At 40.0% G+C, this 11,128-nt stretch overlaps 2 protein-coding genes across 2 annotated transcripts in view; one reads left to right on the forward strand and one right to left on the reverse strand.

Moving 5' to 3' along the window:
- LDB3 (LIM domain binding 3) overlaps nt 1-2,656 on the reverse strand; it is a 126,509-nt gene extending 123,853 nt beyond the window's left edge. The window contains exon 1 of the mRNA XM_050305533.1: nt 2,638-2,656. The gene's annotated coding sequence lies outside the window, so the exon portion shown is untranslated. The remainder of the gene's footprint in view (nt 1-2,637) is intronic.
- Nucleotides 1-11,128, forward strand: part of WAPL (WAPL cohesin release factor) — a 135,470-nt gene that overhangs the window by 1,272 nt on the left and 123,070 nt on the right. The window contains exon 2 of the mRNA XM_050305520.1: nt 6,376-6,503. The gene's annotated coding sequence lies outside the window, so the exon portion shown is untranslated. The remainder of the gene's footprint in view (nt 1-6,375; nt 6,504-11,128) is intronic.

The raw sequence follows: 11,128 nt of genomic DNA on the forward strand, positions 1-11,128 counted from the left end.
GATTTCTGTATTTATATTTGGCCAAAGTTCATATTCATGTGGATTGTAGCAATGATGGTTGCAAAAATGTTCCATTGACAAGTTGGCTCCCGTGCCCAAAGGAAACATTTTGCATCTTGTCAAACGCAATGTCATTGCTTTCCATGGAGCGTTAAGTTACCAATAATTACCACGAGACAATGCAGTTTATGTGAAGGCAACATGCAAAGAGAGCAGATTGGTTTTACCACGCATTATAAAAGCAAAATCCTTGCAGCTTACACCCTCCCTCACCACCCCTACAAAATATGACAAAACAGAAATAATGGGATGGTTGCTGTGGAAGGAAGAAAAGCATCCCACAGAGTAGTGCACAGTCAGTTTTATAGATCACTTACTTCTCAACAGGCTAGTAGATATCACCTTTTCCAAAATTTGTTCATAGCTAAAATTGTGAACATAAAATTATATATCTCATTAGGGAAAGAAGTGATTCTGCTGACAGCAGTATATTCACTTTTAATAAAGAAAGCAACTAGAACATTGACTTTAAAATGGTGTTTGAAGATACTGACACCTCAAACCATGGAAACACCAAAGTATTTTTTTTTTTTGATTGCTTCTTATTACAGTTGTCAGAACTATGAACCACTGCCTCTTAGATTAGTCTTGAGGCAGCAGTGAAACTGTATGGTAAAATATAGGAAATTTACTCAGATCAATTATTTAAACTTTGTGTATCTTTATTCACAAATAATGATACTAACTCTGATGATAATAGATATTTCTATATCTACCAATTAATGAACATAGTGGATATTTGCAGGGAGTAACTGAGGTGCTTTTCAAGTAAGAGATTATTTAATCCTGAAGTTGGTATAACAAAAGACCTAGATATCTTCTCCTCTTCTGGCTGAAAGCTTCAGAACTTTTAGAGATATTTAATTTCTAAGCTATGAATAATGCTTTAACTGTGATGTACAGATCCCTGCTTTGCAAGTTCATACCCTTTTTGCATCAAGGCTGTTTGATTCTCTTTAGGAAGATTAGTTGGAATCAATTAAGGGCAGAATATGATTTGACTTTCTGTGGTACATGTCTAGGCACCTCTTCTGTGTGCTCTGTAATAATTTCACCATATGCTGCATGTGCATTTAAAACCCTCCTCAGACACTCAGTGGGGTGTTCAAGGGGTAGGAGTTTTGAGTGCCAGAGGGTTTTTGCAGTGGGATATGAGTTAACAAATACAAGGATGAAAGAAACATGCTTTCTTATCCTTGAAGTCAGCTGTCTCTCTTTGTAATCCTTTGAATTGCTCACCGACTCTTCTGTTTCTGAGAAGCCCTCTTTGAATAACAAAAGCTGCAAAATGACCACAAGCAACCTGTAAAGCAGCAGACGTGATGACTTAGGCTGGCAAACATAATCCAGATGGTGGGAAATTATGTTTATTTTATGATGATCTATTAGATTATTCCATTCTACATGTGATAGGAAAAAGGGCTTATACCTGAACCTTTTTACAAGGCCTTCAACAACCTGTTTTTCTGCTCCCTGGTAAGTGCATCAGCAAGGATGACTGGAAAAGGGCCATAATCCTGTTCTGATAAGTGGTGGATCAGAGTTTGTTTTTGTTTGAAGCAGGATGAAATACACGAGCACGTCTGTTGCTCATTAAGCCACTGTCACTCAGGGCAAGGGAATTTGAAAGGGTGAGAGCTCTACCTGCTCAGCACTCTCCAGAAGAGCCTCCAAACTCGTTCCCAGAAAGTTGTGCCTGTCTTTTGGAGGGACAAAATTCTCTGTCCTATTTTTCTAGAAAGCACTAGTGACAGTATCAAAGTCATATTTTAAATAATGTTTCAGAAATGCATTGCTTACGTACCCATGGCCTTGGAATAGTTCAGTGAAGCATCTTCAGGATCACCTCTTAGTATGAAAAGCTGAAGGCTGAGACTACACTGGCCAGGCCATCCTGTGCAAACAATCCTATTTGCCTTCTGGAAAGTAGCTTACTGATAGATTTAGCTGTCCATTTTCCTCAGTGACTCACTCAGTGCGATTTGCTTTTGACCCATGAGTTTCATTCCAGCCTGGGCAATTTCCTGTCCTGGGAAATTTAGATGGTTTTGTCAAGGGCAAATTCTGGGGTTTCTGCAAGTCTTTCTTTGTCCTGTCCAGTCCTTTGTCCTGTCTTCTAATCATGATCTGATCTCCCCAGATGTTTCGTTTGCTGTTCAGATCAGTCACAGAAACATTGTTTTCCTTGTAAATAGGCCCTTAATTTTTCATACATTTCTGCATTATGGTTTCTTTAGGCTTATGAGGTATTTTAATAAGCTGTCTGCACAGTTTATTTGCACTAACTTTAAACTGAAGGAACAACAACCATGGATGGAAACTTAAAGAGTGATTGATACCCAACAAGTTCTGCCTCCTTAGCTACCTAAGGGTTCCTCACCAGTGATGGTGTAAGGAAAGTTAGCACGGAAAGTACATCCCTGCAGCACAAAGTGTGGGTGTGCTTTCTCCCAGGATCTGATCTCATTCCCTGCCCAGCTGAAGGGGCTACAGTTCCAAGCTCAGAAACAAGCTAGTGATGAGCGTGGCTTTCTGAGAGCCTCTGCTGAGCAAAAGTAATCAGTAACAAGACACTACCTTTGCTCTGGAGGGGCTGTGTAGGTGATGTTTCTCTGTGGTGATGCCGATGTGACTGTTCAGGCAGAAGTGCTGATGTTCAGAGGAGAGCAGACCTGGGCTGCACTTCCACGTCATTCACCCAAACTGTAACAGCTCCAGTAAACGAGGCCCTTCCATTTGTGATTGTTTATTGCCCAGCAGTTCTGATTTTCACTGACCTTTGCCTGTGCTGTGTAAGGGGGCAGGAGACGAAGGGGTCTGTTCCTGCTGTCACTGGCAAATGAGTGGGCAACTTGCAAAACAACTCACAGTTTTCACGTCCCTTCTGACAAAACACTGGAAGGAATTTCTTTAAAATCAGGACTATAGGTATGTCCAGTTAACAGTCTAATTCACATGGATTTGTGTTTTGGCATTAGCAAAAAAGCTGCCAAAGGAATCTAATACTTTGGATCTCCAAAATTACTTTATTTTGCAGAAATTTTACAGAAAATATTAGGACAATGTATCAAGCACAGCTCAGATGAGAATCATATTTTTAGAGTGATTCTACTTTAGTAATTTTACCCTTGTAAGATAGATATTCATCGTTCTCATTTTCAGTTTTAGTAGTTTTGCAGAGTTCCTAAATTTGCCCTCAAACGAGCAAACAAACACGCAAACAGAACAGTCAAAACGTCAACATAGAGATCAATAAAACATTGTGAATTGCAACTCTAGAGTGTTGCTGAAACATAAAAGAAAAGGCTGTCCATGTGGTAACCTCCTTGGACTGTTCCTGTCATTACCCTGGGCTATGTTATTACCATAACATTCCTAGGACAGGGTTATGGCAGGAGGTAATTCAAGATGGACTGTCAACAGGATGAACCCCAGCAATGCTGCTTGACTTACAACCCTCGTTGCTTTCATGCTTGGGGCCAATCCAGCCTCAAAGTGCACTGATTTTATACAGAAGAAAAGCTGAAATTCTCCTTAAGTTTAGTATTTTCACTTTGTTTGTCTAAATAAGTGTCAGCCTCTTAATTTTGTCTCACTGTTCAACTGTAACTATTCAGTTTTAAATGCATGCTATTTATATCAAGGGAAAGGTGAATCTTTTCCCACCTGTTTCCCTGGATATCTTTCTGCATCTCTCAGTTGAAGGCTGACTAATCCACTATTGCATCTTTCTTAAAACAGCACTGCTAATTCTCTGAGTGTGGAAAAAAGGGTACAGGTTGCAGCAAAACTTCCCTAATTTGATCTTGCAAGCCCTCCAAGAGTAAATTATATGTCCTTTTACAGATAAACCTGAGCACTGCACTACATTGAACTGCCAAGGTCACAGAGAGAGTTAACGCCATACTGTCCCCCAGAACTGACTGGCTGATACTTACCCCAAGCAGTGTCTGCTGAGGATCAGTCTGGTTCGGTTTGATCACTTGGTACCTTGATCTGATGATTTGTTCAGTCAAGCCTATTGATTTATTGAAACAGTTTCAAATGTGGCATCTGAAGACCAGGATAAACTTTGCTGAGGAAACTGTGAGCCAGTTGGCTCTTCCAAATAAGGGCTTAACTCAAGCACCACTTTTCCTTGAGCACTAAAATAGTGTGTGAGCATTAAAATACACATTCCCAGAACCTTTTAAAAGAGATGTTTACAAAGGGATATATTATTAGATTATCCAATGAAGAAAGACTGCCCACCTTACCCACTTAAAGCAGAATTATCAAATATTTTGCTCTGCTGCTGATACATTCGCTGCATCAGAGCAGTAAAGGAGGAGGAAAATGACCCACAGCTTTATGAGAATTTTTAATTTAATTGTAAATAGAACATGTGTACTGGCTCAGTGGCATTTTTCACAGTGGCCTACAAATAATGTTTTGGCCCCTTTGTAGTTGCAGGTAAAGATAATTATTTTAAAATCAACTTAAAAAGTTTGTTTAGGGTCAGCCAAGCTTTCCAACTGAATTTCAGTGGCCTAGAGGAGGACCGTTGGGATACAAATTCAGGATCCTATTTTATAAGTAACCTGTTTCAATTCCCCCATCATTTAAAGTAGTGCACGACTTAACAAGAACAGAGCTCCCAGATAAGTCAACAAGAATGTGTTCTTCTTTATTCCATTTATCATATTTTGTTACTCAGCCCTTTCCTTTACACACTGGATATCAGTTGTAGGGAATAGAATAAAAGTTCCAGTCAGGATCTTTTTTCTTTTTATGAACTCTTTCAAATTGAGATCAAATAAACTAGTAACAGTCAAATTATACTGAAGTCAAATAATTCTGCTGGAACCAAGTCACTGGCTTTGGGAAGGAGGAAGCATAGAAAGACAAGTGCCTTCATGTTAGTCAGTGTTGAAACAGAAACAGAATAGGGTTTTCTTGACTTGTCAAATCAACCAAGATTTTGAGTGCAATGTGGTGTAATTTGCACTGTAAATGTTAATAGTTGGGAATGTTGCATTAGTACTTGGGCTAGGACTTCCAAAGATTTTCAGTGGCCAAAGTTCAACTGAATGTCCTTTGCACTAGAAGAATCCTTTATCAAATCTCTGTCTCCAGTCCTGAGAGCTACAAAACTGGGGAAGGATTACTAATATTGTGAAAATCTTAAGCAAGCAGTCACAAAGACACAAAATGGTTATTAGAGGGTGTTGCTTTATTGCCATGGGCCTTTTTGTTTTGTTTTATCACTTTTAACTGGCAAAATTCAGAACTGATTTAAGATCCCTGTGAAGTGGTTTAACTGCCATGATTTTTTGTTAAGAGAATTCTCCTTGAATAATGGATGAGAAATTACATCTCTCTGAAACCTGGTTTCCACCAGGATCCATTTTGTGTGGCTGAATTCCTGTGCTGTAAATTCTTACTGGTATCATGCCATTCCTACCTGTATGGCTGTTCTGGTGAAACATTTGGCCTTGGCCATAATTTGACTAAAGAAATGTCCTGATCTTATCTAAACCCAAATTCCTAGGTTTCCCAGAAATGGCTTCCAGCGATGTTGGACAGTCAGCTGTGTTATTTTGAAAATTCCTGCAGTAATTTTATTTTTAAAAGCTGGAATTCAGGCAGCTCACACTATTGTGAACTGCTTTAATAAGCAATTGCCTTTGTGCTGTGACCCAGTAAAAATGGAGCAGGTTCAGCTGTGATGGGGACTCTCTATTTCAGGAAACAGCACAGTGAGGGGAAGCTGCAAAGTACAGCTCTGTAACATGTACTGTGGCCTTCTTAGCCCTGTCTCTGAAATCACGGTGGTCTGGCTCCTGCACAAGAGAAAAAAATCAAGGATGGTTGAGTCAGTGAAAGCAGCAAGGAGAAATCTAACACAAGGTGGTAGCTGTGAGTTCCTTTTCTGGTAGTGGCCCACAATGGGAAAGAGAACAGGCCTGTTTCGTATGAAGTTACTGTGTTTTCCAGCATTTTAGGATTCCCCAGTTTATTTGGGGTCACTTTATTTTGATGCAGTGCTAATAGGTATCCTGAATTGTGTTTTCTTCTTTGCTTCCTTTGCCTTTGGGCATATTCTACCATGGCAATTTGGAGTAAAGCAAGAATTAAAGTGAGTTTGATTTATTGCAATGGAGTTTCACGTGAAGTTCACATCATATTTTTATATGTTTTTAATTTCTATAAGTGAAATAAATGGTATCTACAGTGCCCAAAGAGAGCAGCTTTTACTATGTGAAATTTATTTCTCATCTAACTGAGCATAATGATCCTGAACCTGAAAGACTGGTATGGCTTTTTCTTTTTCAGAGGAATGGTTTTCAAAAGGAATCTTTGCAGTGACTGTGATGAACCACCGAGCTGCCTGATGCTTCTACCTCAGCTCTGTCCTTCATCAGATTAAGTTCTCTTCTTACTTCACTGAGCAGCAGCAGAAAGTGAGTTTTAACAAGTGCATCTGGAAAACAGCACTTCAAATAAGATGTATCAATACACATTAAGGGTTCTGCCACGTGCTTCTGTTACTCAGAGACTTGAGCTGAGGACAGCAACATCAAAAGTGCTCTTATTTTAAAATCACAGTTGGAGGGTTATTATAAACCCAGACTCCATCTGTTTGAGTGTTAAGGTGGAATCATACATAGATTTTTTAAAATCCAGGAGAGGGCTGTGTTTAATTAATGCTGGTTTTGGCACCTGAGGGCATTGGGGACTGCTTGGAAAGGGGTCCTAGAATGGTGAACTAGTGAAAACTAGAAGAAGATGGTGATCTTGAAAGCAGGGCTGTCTCTGGGTGAGTGTCAAGGAATGCTTGACTGCAGGACCTCTCTTGTAAAGGGGGCTGAGTCCTGGGCTTACAGGCACTCAAGAGATCAGGGTTTCAAAGAGCAGTGGGGTGACAAACAGCTGGTCCACAGCAGTCCCTCTTACCCAGGAGAAGGTGAGTGAAGGCCTTCCCTCTGGCCCTGTGGATTAGCTGGTGAAGAGTTGACTGTCACATGTTATGGGTAGTAGGGGAAATGAGAAGAGTCTGACACTTGGAAAATTTATTAATGTACAGTTCCATAGAGTTAGCAGCAAATAGTAGTCATGAAAAATATTTTTAAAATTCAGTAACTTTTAGTACTGACCTAATATACTCAACTTCTTCATTTCACTTGTGTGTCCTAAGGGGTTCTGTAAATATTTACACACATGACTAACTTTAGGCATCTGAAAAACTTTATGAAAAGCAGTTAAACCAATCCAAAGGGTGCATCTGGGTATGTGTAATACATTTTTGAAGTACTGGGGCTTTTGAAGGAAATGCTGTTCCATTAGAGGTACAGTCAATTTTTTTGTATCCCTTGGGGCATGGCACTATGTGGTAGGGTATGGATTTTTCTTTCTATTTTTCCAGTCAGTGGAAAATATTATGGCAGTTGTAAGTATGCCCCTAAGTGTCCCACAGCTTATTCAGGAAATGTCCTTTATGAAACTTTGCATTGGAGAGCTTGTGCTATACAATGATGTATATCTCAGATTTTTGGGTCTGTTTCCAAACCATCTTCTTTTCCTGAAAGGGGTCAAAAATATCTTTGGTACTAAATCTACATAGATAGATACTGCTGTTTGTGTAAGTTTAAAAAGAATAATTAAAAAAAGGAAATATAAGAGTAGGGAATAAACATTCACTGTAAGAGGGGTGAATCCCTTTCCATTCTTCTCAGCCTACTATTTACCCCCAGTCTCAGCTGAATGCTAACCTTGATTGGCAATTTCATTGCCAGAAGTGTTTATAGGCAATATGTGAACCAAACACCACGAGTCCAACTTTGTAGTCTAGTAAGAGATTCTGACATCTCTATACATGGTGAGGTGAGTGTTTTCCTCCACTAACGTGACTCCTGCAGCATTTGCTTTGCTTTTGAGCCAGGTACAAAGAATTCCTATGCTGTGTCTCCAGCAGAGCTGCTGCCAGAACTGCTGTAACTAAAATAAGTGTTTTCCTACAGAAGAGAAAAAAAAAATCTTCTTATTACTGTTTGTAGTTTGTATCAGACTGTTGAGGTTGGATTTGCTGTGGAGAGACTTTTCTGGCTTTATTAAGCTTACACTGATGTTCTACTCAGTCTGTTGTCCATAGAAGGGAAGTAAAGAGGACAGCTTATGAATTTTGACAACTGTGAAGTTTGCATAAGATTGAAAATGAGTATTTAGGTTATAAATTCGAGGGCATAAGGGAGGCACAGTAATCCTAGTGTACAGGATTGTGGCCCATGTCTAGGGTTGCTTAGAATGGCACTATTAATAATTTATTTATTTGTTTTAAAACTGCTTTTACATAAACCTATTTATAACACAAGAGTCCTCACATTCCTGTGACACTAACAACTGCAAGGCTACAAACACAAGTGTTTGAACTGGGATACCTGTTGCTCAGCCACTGAAATACCATTGTCTGATACAAACACTGCTTTGCAGATGAGGGTCCCACCCAATAAGGCCCTGTGGAAATAGTGGTTTCAGCAGCAGAGACAGACAGCTGCCCTGTCAGAGTTACTGAGGGATCATAGAATAGGAGCCACGTTGCAGCACTTCTTGGAACGGCCTAAGGACAAAATGGCACCAGCCACACTCAGGAAAACAGGCACACGTGGGAATGGGCACTTACCCATGTTATGCCCTGGAGCTGTAGCAACACCCAAAAATCATTGGAGGTGTCTTTGGTTATTTCTGAATGTCCAGCTTGCTGTTGGTTTTGCATATAAAGTGAAGAAAAATACTCTTTGCTATTCTGTCTTACCTGGGAATGTGTAAAATGTCAATACGCAGTGTCATGGGCTATTATGATACTTTTTAGTTCAGTGGTAGATGTAAAAAGTTCCCAAAAGTAGGGGAAGTGAGGCTGTAAGCTGCAAAACAAAAATAGGGACTAAGATCCCTGGTTGTATGTGGAAGTTGGAAAGATTGGCAACCTGTGGCTGCTGCCTTATGCAGTCCTTCAGTCCTGACTTGGAGCAGCCTTTTATTACGCTGGCTCTTGGCACCTTCTTTGCAGGTCCAGCAGTAGTGACCAGTAGCTCAGCAGTTTTGCAGAACTGCTTGAATGATCAGACCACACATCTTCACTTGTGACACAAGCCTGAGTTTGTGCCCCCGTGGAGGGGCAGAGCGTGTCTGTCAGCTCCCAGCGCCGCTGCTGCCTTTGCCAGCAGCCTGCCCTGGGAACAGCTGCTGAGCTACAAAAGGCCAAAGGGAAGCGCCTCAGTTTTGCCCTAGTCCTGTCACACCTCCAAGTCACTGGAACACGTCCAAGTGCATGGTAAACTACAGGCAGAACTCCACTGCAGAACAGGCTGTACAGCTGACTTTAACTGAAACGTGAATCATCTCAGTCCTAAATTATTTTAATCCAATCAGTCATCTGTGTTAAAGGGTGTAAAGAGACAGCAAAGCGAAGAGAGTGGCTGCCAAGTAGAGGATACAGGACACAAATAAAACTGCTAAGATGAGATGAAATATGAACTAATAATGATTTATTCCAAATGCCACGGGGGCTACATGTGAACCACTTGTAGAGACGTTCAGGTGAGATTAATTTTTTAGGCTTTCCCTGGAATGATTTTTATAGTCTCAGCAGAGTGAAGGGAAGGCAAAACTGTTAGTTACACAGGGAGTACACACAAGGGTTTTGAAGTGCTCACAAACAAATTCTCCCTAATTAATATATGCTTTACAAGTCTCTTGTAAGTAGATGAGGACGAACAGCTGTAGTTCTTTTTATAGATACAAACTAATCTCTAATACATGTTGGAGTTGAAGGATATAGAGAGCAACATGCTGTGGATTCGTAAAGCTTTTCTAGCCATGGAAGTATTCTTTTTATGCCCTCTAAAAGTGGAAGGGAATGCAGAAGTGTGCAGAGTGTAGTCTTCAAGAATACTGCTTGGAACAAAATCATGACAGGAGCAAAGGATCAGCTATTAATGACACATACCATGCACTCCTTGTTAACACATGAAACAGCATGGGTGAGCTTTGACCTATTTTCTTGACAGGTTCAGTCTTTTATGACCCATATAAAATAGGCAACATTTACAAATGTTTCTTCCCATTTTTCACCAGTGTCAATGGCCTTCATGACAAAGGAAGAATTATATGCTTCATGTTTTTAAATAATTTTAAAAGCCCAAGCAATAAGTCATAATAGAATTCCTTAGACTTGATGAATATCTTTGAACATACTTCCTGTTTGAAGATGTTTTCTCCCTTCTTTCTCCTTACTGCTGGCTGTATATGTTATCAGTTTAATATTGTCCTCTGCAGGGAGACAATATCCGGTTGTGGTGGGTGAAGGGAGAAACTGTAATAGCTCCTTTCCATCTTCTAATGCCTATGATTTTGCTTACATAAAAACATTGTGGATTTTGAACAGTGTGTTTCTTTTGGTAGTTTATTACCAGCCTGGATTTTGAACAGTGTGTTTCTTTTGGTAGTTTATTACTAGCCTGAACAGCCCACTTTTTCATGATCTAACATTCACCTGCTGCAGAAGCCATCATCACCTTCATTTTCAGTTTTAATAACCTTTCTTTTAATAAACCTTGGTTTGAAGTAGGTTTCCAAAAGTGTGCTTCAAAACAATGCCCCAGGTCTTCTGGAACCCACTGATTTACTCCCCCCACCCCCCACAAAGTAATAAGCTGGTTACATTTTTATTGATTTTATAGCTTTTTCTGATCTGACATTGATTTACTCAGGACAAAATGCCTTGCTGGGTTCCCTCCATTATTGCAACCAACAGGAGAACTGCTGGAGGGCCTGTGGGGAAGAACAGTTTTAATAGCTCTGTGCCCTGTTCTTTTGGGCTCTGAAGGTCTCCATCCCCACTTTGGACTGTCTGTTCCTCACAATTCTTGTGATGTAGACTGCTATGATTTGCAAATGAATTTTGTCCGTTTATTCTTATACACTAGAAGAAACACCACGGGAAAGCTGAAAATCATTATTTGATAAAATTCTTTTCCCTTTCCAGGGGAAATAAACACAGTTTCATGGATTCAGCCTCACTTATACGAAT

Source organism: Myiozetetes cayanensis, unplaced genomic scaffold (assembly GCF_022539395.1).
Source record: "Myiozetetes cayanensis isolate MyiCay16 unplaced genomic scaffold, myiCay2020 scf10, whole genome shotgun sequence".
Lineage (NCBI taxonomy): Eukaryota > Metazoa > Chordata > Aves > Passeriformes > Tyrannidae > Myiozetetes > Myiozetetes cayanensis.